The following is a 9,837-nucleotide window of genomic DNA, read 5'->3' on the forward strand; positions in this document are numbered from 1 at the left end:
ATAAAATATCGTTTACAAAACGTACCAACCATTTCATAATTGTCTTGACGCACACCAAACAAATTACAAACCGTCAAATCCATCATTATACAAATCGTTATCAAAGTCATCGTTCGAGCTCGGGTTACCGGAAGTGGAAGTACCGGTATTGGAAGTACCGGTAGTGGAAGTACCGGGAGGATAGCCAAATCTTGGTCGAAAATCGTCCGGGATTTGCATATTATTAAAAGCAATTATTCGTTCAATGTCGGCCGCCGTGTAGTATGGTTGTGGTGGTATTTCGGGTTGACGACTCCGACCGGTAGACGATGAAGATTCAGAATTAGTTACCGACTTTGGCATCTTCGGGCCCAATCCGCGTTGGTGTCCCGGTCGTTCGCCCAAAACTTGTTCCATGATAACTTCCTCGTCGGTGCCGGGAAATTGTTTTAACAACGTCTTCATTCGTTTCTACAAAGTTAAAAAAATATAAATATTACTAACATATCATTATTTATATATACATACATACGTATAAAAATGTATCACTTACAAGACCATTATATATATATATATATATATATATATATATATATATATATATATATATATATATATATATATATATATATATATCGAGAGTACACCAATTGACTTATACTATTATTTATAAGAAGTACACCATAATCTATAAAAATGTATCACTTACGTAATTAATTTTCGGTATGAACGAATCATTCCACTTGGTACGATCCTTGGGTATGTGCAAGATCTTGTAATTTTTTATAGGACCGATTTTCGCATTCTTGGCTTGACGTTCGTTCTACAAACACACAAATAAATAACTTAAATGTATAAAATCAAATAATCCATTTTCTTATAAGCATACAAAAATAAGCATAATCATAAACATAAACATAAACATAAACATAAATTCGGATTTAAATATTCAAGGAATCATACAACAATTTCATGTTCTTGACAATTTCATCACAAAACCCACCACTTTACTAACTAAATTCGGATTTAAATATTCAAGGAATCATCAAACATAAGCATAGTAACAAACTAAACATGAAAATCATAAGCTAAAACATATATAATCACAACAATTATCAAATGTTAACCCCAATTTTCGGATTTGAGGTTTTAACAAACTAAACATGAAAAAGAATCAAAATTAAAAAAGAAAAAAGTGAAGAACATACCTTGGTAGTGATTGGGATGAAAGATTGTTGGATTTGGTGTGGAAGAAGCGGGAAATCGCCGGAAATCGCTCGATAACACCGGAGTTGTGCGAGTTTTTTTGGTAGGTGAAAGTGAGAAAAAGGTAGCCAAGTTTCAGCTTTTCTGCCGAAACTTTTCCCGGACGACCCGTTCCGGACGATAAATCGTCTGGGAATCAAATGGAGGGAAACGAAATTTTAGGCGCGGTTATGTGAGTTTTTTTATTTATTTTTGGACTGATGAAGCTTATCGTCCGGAAAGGTTTTCCCAGACGATTTATCGTCCGGAAAGAAAAAGGCTCCAAAATTGCCACATTTTGGAGCCAAATATTTTCAAGCCAAAAATAATAATAATTAAATAGTATCTTCCGGTGTAACAACCCGAAACGAAACCACAACAATTCCCGTTAAATTTCTCAACAAAAAACAAAAAAAAAAAAATTCTGGTGCAGTTCATTCGCGCGGCGCGCCAGGTGGGCGCGCGGCGCGCCAAATCACCTGGACAGCCCGCTATCCCCGGAAGTCAATTTAACGAAAATGTTTGACTAGTTCCCGACATATTTAGCCAAAACGCTTTTAACCGTACATTAATATATGTAAAACTAGCACATAACTAAGGTTTGAGCGAGTTTTACAAAGTGGGGCCCACACGTGCCCAAATTACCCTTTAAGTATAAAAATACAATTTTAGACCATAAGACTCTTAATACAAGACAAAGCCGAGCATGGCGATTGGGGGTACACTACCCAATCCTAATAAATCCAAAAGCAAGCCTTCTACGCAAACTATGCAAGTCCTCTAATCCTTGCGCTTACCCGAGCCACCATCCGCATGCAATCTATAAAAAGAGTCAACAACGAGAGGGTAAGCTAACGCTTAGTGAATGATAATATACTACATACATATATATGTATAAAATGAATACGCCACACAAACAAATACCGCATACCGTAGCATCCAAATATAAAGCAACTACACTAAGCATACCGTACAATCTCTAAGCATCAAGCTAAAGGTACAACAACAAATATGAGTCCACCAACGACAAAGTGAACATCTCCAAATAGCTACACCCGGAGGGTTAGCTACAACACAACAATACATTAATATAATAATAATATGAACGAACAAGGTTAACACCTTAACCTATTACCGAGAACCCAAAGATACCACAATGAAGATTGGCCGAACTACACGAGCCTTAGTAATCCGAAACCACACGAGATTACTACCTCAACAAGATGACCGAACTACACGAGTCACCATGAATCCGAACTACACGAGATTCATTCGATAAGATGACCGAAACTACACGCGTCATCGTGAGTCCGAAACCACACGCGATTCACTACTCCAACTCAAACCCACGGTCACGGGATTATAAAAATCCACCACCTCGGGGCCACAACATCCAAATCACAATCACGTGTGATAATGTACACACGAACGTGTACTTCGCCAAAGATGGTCAACCAAAACGCACAACCGTGCCAATTGGACTCATACAAAAGTCCATCAAGTCCACCTACATGTGAAGTGAGCTCTCTAGCCGAGAATCACTTCACCCGACCCGCACCCATCCTACACATACATATGTACATAGGATAATATCACTCACCTTGAAGTCTTGAAGAAAGCTTCCAAGTGATCCGCAACTCGCCAATGGAAAATACCTATTCCATTAACACAATTACAACAATACAATTAGGATGGATTTTACAAACCAACCCAATTCGCCACTTAGTGCAATTTCGACCCAAATGCACTTCCGAGCACAAACCGTGCCAAAACTAACCAATAATCACTAACGCAAGTGAGAATGGTCATAATAAGCCAATTAAACCCGAACTCAAGTGTCAAACACGTGTCATACCCATTTAGACACTTAAACCCTAATTTTGACCCATAAAGGTCAAAATCTCGTCCTTTATAAGTTTTGACACCAAAACACATTTAACTCGGTCTTATACTTCAACTTAATCCATTTTAAGTTCATAAACCTCATTAAGTCACCAAATGGGTCATAATCACTACCAAACCCTAATTTGACCCAAAGTCACAATTAGTCAACCAAATACCCTAAATGGTTTCCAATACTTCCATAATCACTAATCCAAGTGATAAATCCCAAGATTAAAGCCTAATCAAGGCCAAATCGTCAATCAACCCAAAACCCGCCAAGTGACAAGAATAACTAGTCACCATAAACCCATTTCATCATCTAAGAGGTTTTACAACTAATTAACTCAAAACCCTAACTTGAATATCAAATTAAATAATTGAAATTCGGAGTTTGAGCTTACCAATACTATCACCGTGTAGCCGAGAACGAAAGGAACAACTTTAAAACCCGAGACTTTGAACGATTCGAGCTTCTTCCTCACCAAAACCTCCAATCTCTCTCTAAACTCTTACTCTCTCTCTAAAAATGGATGAAGATGATGAGTGGATGTGAATGGGATCCAAAACTGATCCAAACTAGCTCATAAGCCTCACAAATCCGGCCTCAAGTGAATTTACCCATTTGCCCTTCATTTAAACCAATTAAGAAAAACAAGGGATTCTGTCAGCAGCAAACGGCGCGGCGCGCCGAATCCCCGCGCGGCGCGCGACCTAACTGAAACAGATTCTTTTGCATTTTAAACTTTATATAGATAATCCGCGAAACCCAATCTCGAACGTCTTAATACACAAACAAGCAAGATAAATATTCGGGTCTTACAACTCTCCCCCACTTAAACTCGATCACGTCCTCGTGATCCTCATCACTTAACCAAGTGGACCTCACCCTACGGTCCTCGACATAAGTCCCAATCCGACTTTCCTAAGCAATTCCTTTCCAACGAATCGCCTTCCACAACTAAATCGTCACCCGCGATTTATCAAAACCACAATCCGAGCACTAAAACCATGCTCATTCCCTAACATCAGGAAAACTCAACCAATCTCGTACCGAGATATAAATCCCTTAGCGTACTATTACCGAGTACAACGCTAAAAGCAACCAAGTCTCAACCTAAGGTCAACAACCCGAAACGATGAAGACCGAACCAAACGAATCCTTACGGACAACACCAACCACTAACATCCCTTGTAGTGCGCAATACGACCAAAGCGCAACTACCGTAACATCATAACAAACGGCTAAAACCGATAGCGTCCAAAACGATGATGGCAACGCTAAACCAAGGTGTACAAAATCGGCTTTCGTCACACCCGTAACAACATGTGAGCGAAACACGGCTATCGCATCACTAATCACACAACATGGTCCTCACGACCCCACCATCGGTGTATCAAACAACCGATAGATCAAACAACACGGTCCTTACGACCCCACCATCGGTGTATCAAACAACCAATGGATCACACAACACACGAAGGCTGGCCGAAAACACACGCGCCTTAGTGAATCCGAACTACACGCGACTCACTACCTTCAACACAACAACAATCGGGAATGGCCGAACTACACGCGCCATAGTGAATCCGAACTACACGAGAGTCACTATCCCGGAGGAATGACCGAACTACACGAGTCAATTGTGAATCCGAACTACACGAGACTCACTCCTCAATACAATGACCGAAACCACACGAGTCATTTGTGAACCCGAAACCACACGCGATCCACTTCCACAATATGATGACCGAAACCACACGCGTCATCGTGAATCCGAAACCACACGCGATCCACTACTATGGCGAAGTCAGCGGACCCGAAGATCATGCTTCACCAAATCTCAACACCGGATAAAGTCAGCGGACCCGAAGATCATGCTTCACCGATCACGTACTCCCGTGATGAAGTCAGCGGACCCTAAAGATTATGCTCCAGCACTCAACCGTACCATAATGAAGTCAGCGGACCCCGAAGGTCATGCTTCATAAATCATCAATACCACGATGAAGTCAGCGGACCCTAAAGATCATGCTTCATCGATCACATACGCACTTTCGGCCTCAAACAACGAGTAGTGCAACATCGCGCCCTGCTACACTATAGTGAATCCTAACGGATACCACTAACCATCCCCACAATCGAGCAAGAACCACCTATATCAAACATAGGTACCAAACAATGATTCCCCAAAAGAGAATCCGACACACACCTCCCTTAACCGAAGGATTTCACCTTGCTCACCAAACACGTCCATTATCTCTCAACGAGATTTACTACATTACCACCTCAGTGGTAATTCCGATCCAATATCATAAGTACAATTTAACCAAAATTGTACTCTACCACAAGTTGACCAAAACTAGGTCTCGACGAAATTTCCGGATCTACTAAAAACATCATCCGAAATATCACACTAAAACTTCCTCGTGCGGAAATGCGACTCCCCCTCTTGGAACCACGTTCCTATATCACACTCGTACAACCGTACAATGCTACCAAAGGTAGACTTTACCAACGATTGGGTACACACGACCCATCACTACACCTTGCTCCAACCTTGAGCATACGAAGGATTTCAAACAATCCTTAAACATTTCGAACGAAAAGTGTACCACGCATTACACAAACTACACCCTCGCAATCATCCAATTACTATAGTTGTCAATTTCACCGAGTCACTCGTGTACTTAAGGGTTCCTCCCGGTACCCTAAGTACAATGTAACTACAACACAATCGGAGTCGACACCACGCTAGTAGGTATAAAAGAGGCACCTAATGTCGCGTCATAAAGACTCCATTACCAACGCCCATCGAGATTTAAAACACTCGATCTCAAGGGTTCCAACCAACCGACGAACCTCATGATTCGTCAACTTCAACACGCAAGCGAACACGCGCTTAACAATCGAACACCAAAACCATTTCCGTGGCTTGGTAGAAACATACCCCCAAATACTAAGGAACGCTTGGTTGCACCAAGTCTTACGCCCTTCGCCCGACAATCAAACATCACCTTAGGGTACTTCCATTAGGAACGTCACCCATAGCATAACATACACAACAAAGGCATGCAACTCAAACTCAAACGGCATTTAATAAATAATCAAAAGACATATTTATCAAAATTAAACGTACCTTAACGTCTCCTCGCCGCACCCTTCCCCGCTAACTTGGGACATTCCGACTTACGATGTCCTTCCTTTTGGCAATTGAAGCACACCATACTACCACCCTTTGGTACCGAACATTCCCAAGACTTGTGACCCCTTACGCCACAATTGTAACATCTAGCCGTACTAGAATCCGATATACCCGTTCGCGTACCACCCGTGCTCACACTCGGACCCTTAGTCCTCTTACTCGGAGCACCATAAGAAACAACTCTTCTCTCACTTGAAGATTCACCCCTCTTCGATCGTGAATACGACTCGAAACCTCTAGCCAAGTCGAATAATTCCAAAAACGATTTCGCTTGACCCCGACTAATCTTACTTTTCAAGTCATCATTCAAGGTCCGATAGAAATCCCCCATCAACAAACGATCATTCCCCAAATACTCCGGACAAAAACGAGCCTTTGCCATAAAGGTCGCCTTAAGAGTACTCAATTCCATAGATCCTTGTCGCAAATTTCGCAACTCATTACGCAATTCCCACAAATCGGCCGAAGTCCGGAACTCCTCAAAGAATTCCTCCTTAAACTCGTCCCACGATAAGGCCATAAACGTCTCGCCACCGACAAGATCAATCTTACCATCCAACCAATCCCTTGCCCTACCACGCAACAAACTCGTAGCGAGTCTCGTCTTCCTCTCGGGAGGGCAATCAATAGTACGAAAACACCCTTCGACATCCGAAATCCAAGTTGTGCTTACCAAAGGATCCGGTTTTCCGTCGTACATCGGGGGTTTAGTCCTCATGAAGCTTTTAAGATAACGCTCCATTTCACTACTACTTTGAAGTTCGGAATACTTCCTTTCCATTCTTTCTTCCAACCCACGCATTTGCTCCGCAACGGCGGCCGCAACTCTAGCGTTAAACTCCACGTCGTTCGTATCGATCCCACTTCCCGTCGCCATTCTAAGGAATGCAAAACGATTAGATCACGAACGTATAAGTAAACACGCACAACCCCGACCCATCTTGCTAAGCACTCGTCGTACATCACTCGTTAGACACGATTTGCACCCGTAATAAGGTCTGCAAGTTCTTATTACGCACACACGCCGCATCGACTTGTTAGTACAACGACCGCCTCGCTCGATGATATAAACAAACACAACCAAAATTCTACGCGGTACAAACACACGCGAGAATTACTATCACAACACAAGAGCATATTAATAATATCCGCATTACTAATATAAACGTTAGTCAACCTATAAACAAGGCACTAACTAAACCCATTCCGACCCGTAATCCTACAAGTCCCGCAACAATTTAAGCACACACAAGTCTAAGTCTAGGCACCTATCTCAAGTCACCTAAATCCCTTAGACCATGCTCTGATACCACTTGTAAAAACCCGAAACGAAACCACAACAATTCCCGTTAAATTTCTCAACAAAAAACAAAAAAAAAAATTTCTGGTGCAGTTCATTCGCGCGGCGCGCCAGGTGGGCGCGCGGCGCGCCAAATCACCTGGACAGCCCGCTGTCCCCGGAAGTCAATTTAACGAAAATGTTTGACTAGTTCCCGACATATTTAGCCAAAACGCTTTTAACCGTACATTAATATATGTAAAACTAGCACATAACTAAGGTTTGAGCGAGTTTTACAAAGTGGGGCCCACACGTGCCCAAATTACCCTTTAAGTATAAAAATACAATTTTAGACCATAAGACTCTTAATACAAGACAAAGCCGAGCATGGCGATTGGGGGTACACTACCCAATCCTAATAAATCCAAAAGCAAGCCTTCTACGCAAACTATGCAAGTCCTCTAATCCTTGCGCTTACCCGAGCCACCATCCGCATGCAATCTATAAAAAGAGTCAACAACGAGAGGGTAAGCTAACGCTTAGTGAATGATAATATACTACATACATATATATGTATAAAATGAATACGCCACACAAACAAATACCGCATACCGTAGCATCCAAATATAAAGCAACTACACTAAGCATACCGTACAATCTCTAAGCATCAAGCTAAAGGTACAACAACAAATATGAGTCCACCAACGACAAAGTGAACATCTCCAAATAGCTACACCCGGAGGGTTAGCTACAACACAACAATACATTAATATAATAATAATATGAACGAACAAGGTTAACACCTTAACCTATTACCGAGAACCCAAAGATACCACAATGAAGATTGGCCGAACTACACGAGCCTTAGTAATCCGAAACCACACGAGATTACTACCTCAACAAGATGACCGAACTACACGAGTCACCATGAATCCGAACTACACGAGATTCATTCGATAAGATGACCGAAACTACACGCGTCATCGTGAGTCCGAAACCACACGCGATTCACTACTCCAACTCAAACCCACGGTCACGGGATTATAAAAATCCACCACCTCGGGGCCACAACATCCAAATCACAATCACGTGTGATAATGTACACACGAACGTGTACTTCGCCAAAGATGGTCAACCAAAACGCACAACCGTGCCAATTGGACTCATACAAAAGTCCATCAAGTCCACCTACATGTGAAGTGAGCTCTCTAGCCGAGAATCACTTCACCCGACCCGCACCCATCCTACACATACATATGTACATAGGATAATATCACTCACCTTGAAGTCTTGAAGAAAGCTTCCAAGTGATCCGCAACTCGCCAATGGAAAATACCTATTCCATTAACACAATTACAACAATACAATTAGGATGGATTTTACAAACCAACCCAATTCGCCACTTAGTGCAATTTCGACCCAAATGCACTTCCGAGCACAAACCGTGCCCAAACTAACCAATAATCACTAACGCAAGTGAGAATGGTCATAATAAGCCAATTAAACCCGAACTCAAGTGTCAAACACGTGTCATACCCATTTAGACACTTAAACCCTAATTTTGACCCATAAAGGTCAAAATCTCGTCCTTTATAAGTTTTGACACCAAAACACATTTAACTCGGTCTTATACTTCAACTTAATCCATTTTAAGTTCATAAACCTCATTAAGTCACCAAATGGGTCATAATCACTACCAAACCCTAATTTGACCCAAAGTCACAATTAGTCAACCAAATACCCTAAATGGTTTCCAATACTTCCATAATCACTAATCCAAGTGATAAATCCCAAGATTAAAGCCTAATCAAGGCCAAATCGTCAATCAACCCAAAACCCGCCAAGTGACAAGAATAACTAGTCACCATAAACCCATTTCATCATCTAAGAGGTTTTACAACTAATTAACTCAAAACCCTAACTTGAATATCAAATTAAATAATTGAAATTCGGAGTTTGAGCTTACCAATACTATCACCGTGTAGCCGAGAACGAAAGGAACAACTTTAAAACCCGAGACTTTGAACGATTCGAGCTTCTTCCTCACCAAAACCTCCAATCTCTCTCTAAACTCTTACTCTCTCTCTAAAAATGGATGAAGATGATGAGTGGATGTGAATGGGATCCAAAACTGATCCAAACTAGCTCATAAGCCTCACAAATCCGGCCTCAAGTGAATTTACCCATTTGCCCTTCATTTAAACCAATTAAGAAAAACAAGGGATTCTGTCAGCAGCAAACGGCGCG

The 9,837-nt window shown here is 41.6% G+C and overlaps 1 long non-coding RNA gene across 1 annotated transcript; it reads right to left on the minus strand.

Moving 5' to 3' along the window:
* Nucleotides 1-243: 243 nt before the first annotated feature.
* LOC139865830 (uncharacterized) lies at nucleotides 244-1,358 on the minus strand. The gene is made up of 3 exons (XR_011765117.1): nucleotides 1,188-1,358; nucleotides 689-802; nucleotides 244-450 (listed from the first exon to the last, which is right to left on the minus strand). It is a non-coding gene; the product is annotated as an uncharacterized lncRNA (long non-coding RNA).
* Between the last annotated feature and the right edge of the window lie 8,479 nt (nucleotides 1,359-9,837).

Source organism: Rutidosis leptorrhynchoides, chromosome 9 (genome assembly GCF_046630445.1).
Source record: "Rutidosis leptorrhynchoides isolate AG116_Rl617_1_P2 chromosome 9, CSIRO_AGI_Rlap_v1, whole genome shotgun sequence".
Taxonomy (NCBI): domain Eukaryota; kingdom Viridiplantae; phylum Streptophyta; class Magnoliopsida; order Asterales; family Asteraceae; genus Rutidosis; species Rutidosis leptorrhynchoides.